At 41.6% G+C, this 6,000-nt stretch overlaps 1 protein-coding gene across 5 annotated transcripts in view; it reads right to left on the minus strand.

Moving 5' to 3' along the window:
• The window catches only part of LOC137983106 (dynein axonemal heavy chain 3-like), a 33,936-nt gene that overhangs the window by 15,886 nt on the left and 12,050 nt on the right, over positions 1-6,000 (minus strand). For all 5 annotated transcript variants that reach the window (XR_011118899.1, XR_011118898.1, XR_011118896.1 and 2 more), the window contains one exon: positions 1,845-2,017. The gene's annotated coding sequence lies outside the window, so the exon portion shown is untranslated. The remainder of the gene's footprint in view (positions 1-1,844; positions 2,018-6,000) is intronic.

Raw genomic sequence — 6,000 nt, forward strand, 5'->3', positions numbered from 1 at the left:
GCATCTGCACCTGTGGATTGTGGATCCACTGTCAAGCAGTTGATTGACAAGGGCAGAATGATGTTACATGATTCACCAGAGTCTACCAGAGTCTACCAGAGTCTACAATGACTCCAACAGTTATAATTGGTACAGGGGAGGTATCAGCACTGTCTTGGAGAGCAAAGGTGTATTCATCTGCGTAAACGTTATCACTGCCTGAATCGGAGACTTCGCATGATTCCCCCAACAGTTGTGAGGAGTGTGACTGCTCATTTGACGTTCACGTTCTGAATTAACGTTGGCTTTTTTCCACTCTGCGGATTCTTTGTATGGCTGCTGCAGACAGACGCAAAATGCCCAACCAACCCACATTTGTGACACGTAATGCCGCATGAACAATGACAATCATAACTGGAGTGACCTTTGATCATACAGTGGGTGAATTGTTTTTCCTTCAGCTTATCTTGATTCTTTAGACATCACTCATGCTGATTATGTTGGCAGTGCTGAGTTCCGTTTTTTCCGCGAGTTTGGCAATCAACAGGCTGAGTGTATCAGTCAGGCTTGTGCAATATCCAATCCATGGCCCTTTCTGCAAGGAGCTTCAAGTACAGTTTTGCAGCCATTTTTTCCAGCAATGTGGGATGGAACTGAATTCGCAATGCAGGTCAATTGGAGGAATTTGTTCAGTTGATCCTTGTCGCCAATGTAATAACACTTTTAATAACTCAATGGTAACAACAGTAAGAGATTAATCCCATTGCTCTCTAACGTCTGTTTTCTTTAGCTCCCTGCTCTTGGAGGACTCTGGGCAATCTAAACTTTATAGCATTCCAACTTGTAAGTTTTATCAATAGTAAGTATAGTGCTCTTTTCCCAGTAGTATTTAGGTGAGAAAAAAGGAACCAGTTATCCAAGAACTTTCCACGTCCTTATAAAATCACCGGGTCCAAAAAGAAAATGGGCTTTTTTTAACCAAGCTCAATATAGCCAATTTAAAGACAGACAAAGTACAAAATCTTTGAGAATTAATTTCCAAGAAGCTGAAATAAATAGCCTTCTTTATGATGCCACATAAAACTTTACAAAAGAAAAAAAAACTTTAAAAGTGAAAACAAACAGGAAGAATGTTTCAAGAATTTTTAAGACCTTCAGGATTTACCACAGTTACAAAATCACAATCCACCTAGATTTAAGCGATTAAAAAAACAACTCAAACCAATTGAAACAAGTGCAAAAACATCATAGGCATGGGAGGTAGGCTGACAGGTCACGATCCTCAGAATACCCCTTCCTCCCTTTATAGCGCTAACCTTACAGAGTCAAGTTGATGTACACCAAGTTGGTGAAATTCGAATTTGATTAAAATCTTGTCTTTCTCCAACATAAATCTTGTCTTTCTCCAACATAAAATATGATTGCAATAACACGACTGATAAGTACAAAGAAACTAAGTTGCAAATAAAACTTGCTAAGTGTTATATATTTCAGAGATGTAATCAATGGTAACATAAAAGAATAAAGGCGAATAAAGAAAGAAGGGGAGCCCATGGAAAGGTATAATTATGAGAAAAATGATTGCTAGTACAGAGCCCTGAGAAGAATAAGGTTTTGTAGCAGAGATACATGTATTTTTCCAGTGGTCGATTTGGAGTCGGTGGGTGAAATCCTAGTTTGACCATTTAAATGAAAGCTACTGCGTAAGCAGTACTTTTCTGTGGTGCTTTTCAATTTAATGTACAAGGTAGTTCTAACTTTTGAGTCTGTGGGTGAAATCTTAAAGTGTGACCATTCAAATGAAAGTTACTGGAAAGTATGTTCCTGTGTTGCCAATTATATTATAGAAAGATATTTGTTGTTACCTGTTTGAAGTACCTGATACATGGAGTTGACTTCAGCCATGCTTGCTACTACATAGCACATGATCATGACAGATTCACAAGTGGTACAGGAAGGTCCTTTTCATACACAGTTGTGATCTTCTCCTCAGTCATTTCTGCCTCTTTTAACCACAAACTGATAACTCCTGAAGTGACTTGGAAACAAACCAATAATTTTTAATTACTAATATTTCCAAAATATCTATCTATCTATCAAGGATTACTCTTTGGGTGAATTGTGAAAACAGTGCAAACATCTTTCAAATTGGGGTTCTGGAGAGTGGATGGATGGGATATAAAGCTAAAAAATCAATATCAACTTCCAGGCCAAGTTCCTCTTAACGCTTTCAGCCCCGATAGTGCCAAATGGCACTTATAGATTTTACTCTGTCTAACGCCAGACGATTTTACTCGTCAATGGGGAACCCCTCGGGGCTTAAAGGGTTAAGAAGCGTGGTTGGTGCTAACTCCACAGCTACATGCTCTACGCTGAAATAAAAACCAAACACAGGCGGACGACTGTGAGATATAATTACTTGTGATGTAACAAAGCACACTAGAACTATACGAGAAACAAGTGTTCAATGACTGAGCAGCATTGCCTATGCAAAGGCAGTCATGTCAAAGTTAAAGTGATGCTATTACCCATAACATAACCAAATGCATGGGAGGTCTGGCAAAAGAGAGTCAAGAATCGTACAATGTAACTGAAATCATGACAAATTAATGCAAATCAAATCAAATGTTGGTTTTGAGGAGAAGGAAAACCCCAGTACCTGGATAAAAACCGCTCGGAGCAGCGTAGAGAACCAACAAACTCAACCCACATATGATGCCAAGTCTGGGAATCGAACCCAGGACTCATTGGTTGGAGGCAAGTGCTCTCTCCACCATGCCAGCTCTGCACCCATAAAAAGCACTCAAAGGTCTGTGCAGACGCCCAATCTGCAGCTTTTAGGATGAGATTAACTGACAGTCCCCCAGCAGCAGCTGCAGATGTTGAGGCTCCTTGGGTTGAATGACCAGAATATCCAAATTCAATTCCTGCCATTGATAAGGGTCTTATCAACCACCGAGAGATTGATTGGCTTGAGATGGCTTTGTGTCCAGGAGAAATAAAGCACACAAGTAGCTGAAAGGATTTACACAAGTCCCTTGTCCTTTCTACATATGCAGCAAGGGTACAAACCACGCAGATCTTGGCAGATCTTGGAAAGAATGCCACGCAGAGTGACCAGGTCTGGAGGTTTTGACATTTGTGGGGAGCAAGAACTCCCAGGAATTCTCTCAAGTCCAATGCACGCAGTTTGTGGGTTCTGGATGCTGAAGTTAATGCCAACAAAAAAGAATGGTCTTGAAGGATACCTGCCTCAATTTAAGTCCCTGCAGAGGTTCCATTTCTTCCAAAAATGACAGGGCAGTGCCCACTTTCCCAGTGGACAACAGGGAGACTCCCTAGCTGCATAGGGACTTGTTAAGGGCAATAGTTATGTACTTCAAGTTCTTTTGTGTAACAAGAGATGCAAGAACTTTGAGGGCATCAGCTGCAAGAGTTGAAATGGGACAGACACTACACGGAGAACACCAGCGAACCCATGCCTACTAGGGACCTGCATACAGTTTCTGGGTCGATGTTCCCCAACATGCCAATAAGATGTCAATAACTTCCTTTGAAAAGGCTGTTGCTTTGTAATGATCCCGGATAGGGGCCATGGTGAAGTGATTGCCACAGAGAGTGCTGCAGGACGAAATGGTAGGAACAACAGAGACAGGTGCTGGGGAAGCAGTAGAGGTGTATTCACAAGCATCTGAAGAAGTTCCATGAACCTTGCTTGTCTGGCCCAATTCAGTGCAAATAAGAGACAAGTTGCTTGGTCACCTCTGATCTTCTTCAGGATTCAAGGAAGGACCACAAGGGGTGGATTAGACAGGTCCACTTGCACATGTGTACCTGTTGGTTTTAGCGGGACGCAAAGAGATCCACCTCTGAGTTGCTGATCTGTTGTTGGGGCAATAGAGAGTTTCAAGATGTGGAAGAAGAATGTCAGCTGGAACTGGGTCTGCCACCGGGAAGCTGGGAGTTTAGGATAACTAAGGGACTGGTGACTGGATTTTGAGCCATTCAACCATTTTTGTTAGCCTCCAATTCGGCTGTTCTTGCTAGGACCATAGCTTTCAAACAAAACGGCTGGTGCTAATAGCAGAAATCACAAATCTTAGACACCCTTGATGTCCAAACACATTACAAACAGACAGAGACCTTTCAATACACGAATTGCCATTCGTGTCATCATCCACCAGGCGTTAAGAAAGGATTCATAAAAGGAGAAGCGCTACCCCTCCTAAGAACAAATTCGTCAGTCTTGACGTTTAATAATAATACGCAGAGTTTCACAACATGTCTAAAGAATAGAGGATACCCAAATAAAATAATTTTCAGAAGAATTCCTATCTGAAGTTAACTTCACGGATAGAGAGAGGTCACTTCAAAACAAAGACAACAGCACACAAAAGAAAATATTGCCTTTTGTTACACAATACCACCCGGCTTTACCTAACCTTGAGAACATATTAATTTTACACGTATGGGGAAATGGCACCTTATTCAAAACCAACCGCACCTTTGAGAAGTATTTAAGGAGCCACCCATACTATCATATCGCAAAGGAAAGTCATTAAAAGACACCTTAGTCAGAGCTAAACTTTGAAGGCATAGATTTTAGAATCGCTCGCGAATGGCAGGAGTCACGCAGGCCCGTCAACACTTTTTTAACATTTGTAATCTTATGTATGTGCTCCATTTTTCCCTTCAGTGAATTGTCAAGTAAAATAAAGTATGATATCAAAGTGTGCACAGAGTTGTTAAAAACCCCTTTTCACTGAAATATATGAGAATGATGACATCGTTAATGGTATCATGTCATTCAGCTAAGGTGCATTACTGGCAAAGTTTGCCTTGGAGAGTGCCTATGGTATTGATCCGGTACATCCTGATGATCATTACCTGTTGAGCATGCCGTAAATAGGCAATTTTTTGGTTGATTTACAGTAACTGTTGTACATTAATTCAGCCCCTTATATCTTTGCATCTGTTGCTGATTTAGTGTAGTGGATATCATATTTAAAGAGAACTACAAAGTGAGTTTCCTTAACTATTCGGATGATTTTCATACACTGGGTCCCCCTACATGTATTTCTTTGATTTGTGAATGCAATTTAGATACAGATGGTCAAGGAGTGGGCATTCTGCTCCACCCAGATAAATTGGAGGGCCCCTCCACCTATCTGACTGTCATGGGTATAGAATTTGATTCTCTCCTGTTGCAGGTGCCCCTTCCTATGGAAAAGTTTGAATGTATCAATGCACTACTGAACTCTTGGTCATCCAAACAGTATTGCACTTTTCTGTGTCATATAATCAATTTGTTCTCTGCTTTTCAATGGGATAACCACCCATATGCCTCTACCGAGAGTTTCACTTGGATCTCACATGGTGGTGTGAATTTCTCAACTCACAGAATGGTCATAGTTTTCTTTCATCTCCTCAGTGGGTTCTGGTTGTGGGTCTTCAAGTCTCTCTGGATGCTGAAGGATCTGTTGGATATGGGGTAATTTTAAGCTCTGAATGGGTTGTCATCTCAGATATCACTGTCCATTGCCTACAAGGAGCTTGAGTGGTCGATGAAACAGGTGGAATTTTGTATTGACAACACAGCTGTGGTTAAGGTATTGTGGTCTGGTACTTCAAGAGATTTGAGAGATTCTGTCCATGTCAGTGGCCCTACATTCTTTTGCTTTTAATTTTCTGCCCGCCACATGGCCAAATCTTCCACGACACGACACGGCGACTGTTGAGTTGGGCTTGGTAAATTTGTCGGGGATGACAAACCAAGACTCGTGTCATGTTCAAAGTGTACAAGGATCATTTCCATTATTTTATTGTTTAGTTTGGAACACTAACAGCTGCCTGTCATTGCAGGCATCCATGAGCCCCTTTGATCTCAGAGCAGAGTGCATAGCTTTGAAGCGGCTTGGCGTGGGGGCATCATTCTGCAGTGTTGTGCCAGCCGTGGGGGCATTATTCTATCTAGGGGCTGGCCGCCAAAAGTGGAAGCCTCTGGATATCTTCAGCACCCCA

Source organism: Montipora foliosa, chromosome 13, assembly GCF_036669935.1.
Source record: "Montipora foliosa isolate CH-2021 chromosome 13, ASM3666993v2, whole genome shotgun sequence".
Taxonomy (NCBI): domain Eukaryota; kingdom Metazoa; phylum Cnidaria; class Anthozoa; order Scleractinia; family Acroporidae; genus Montipora; species Montipora foliosa.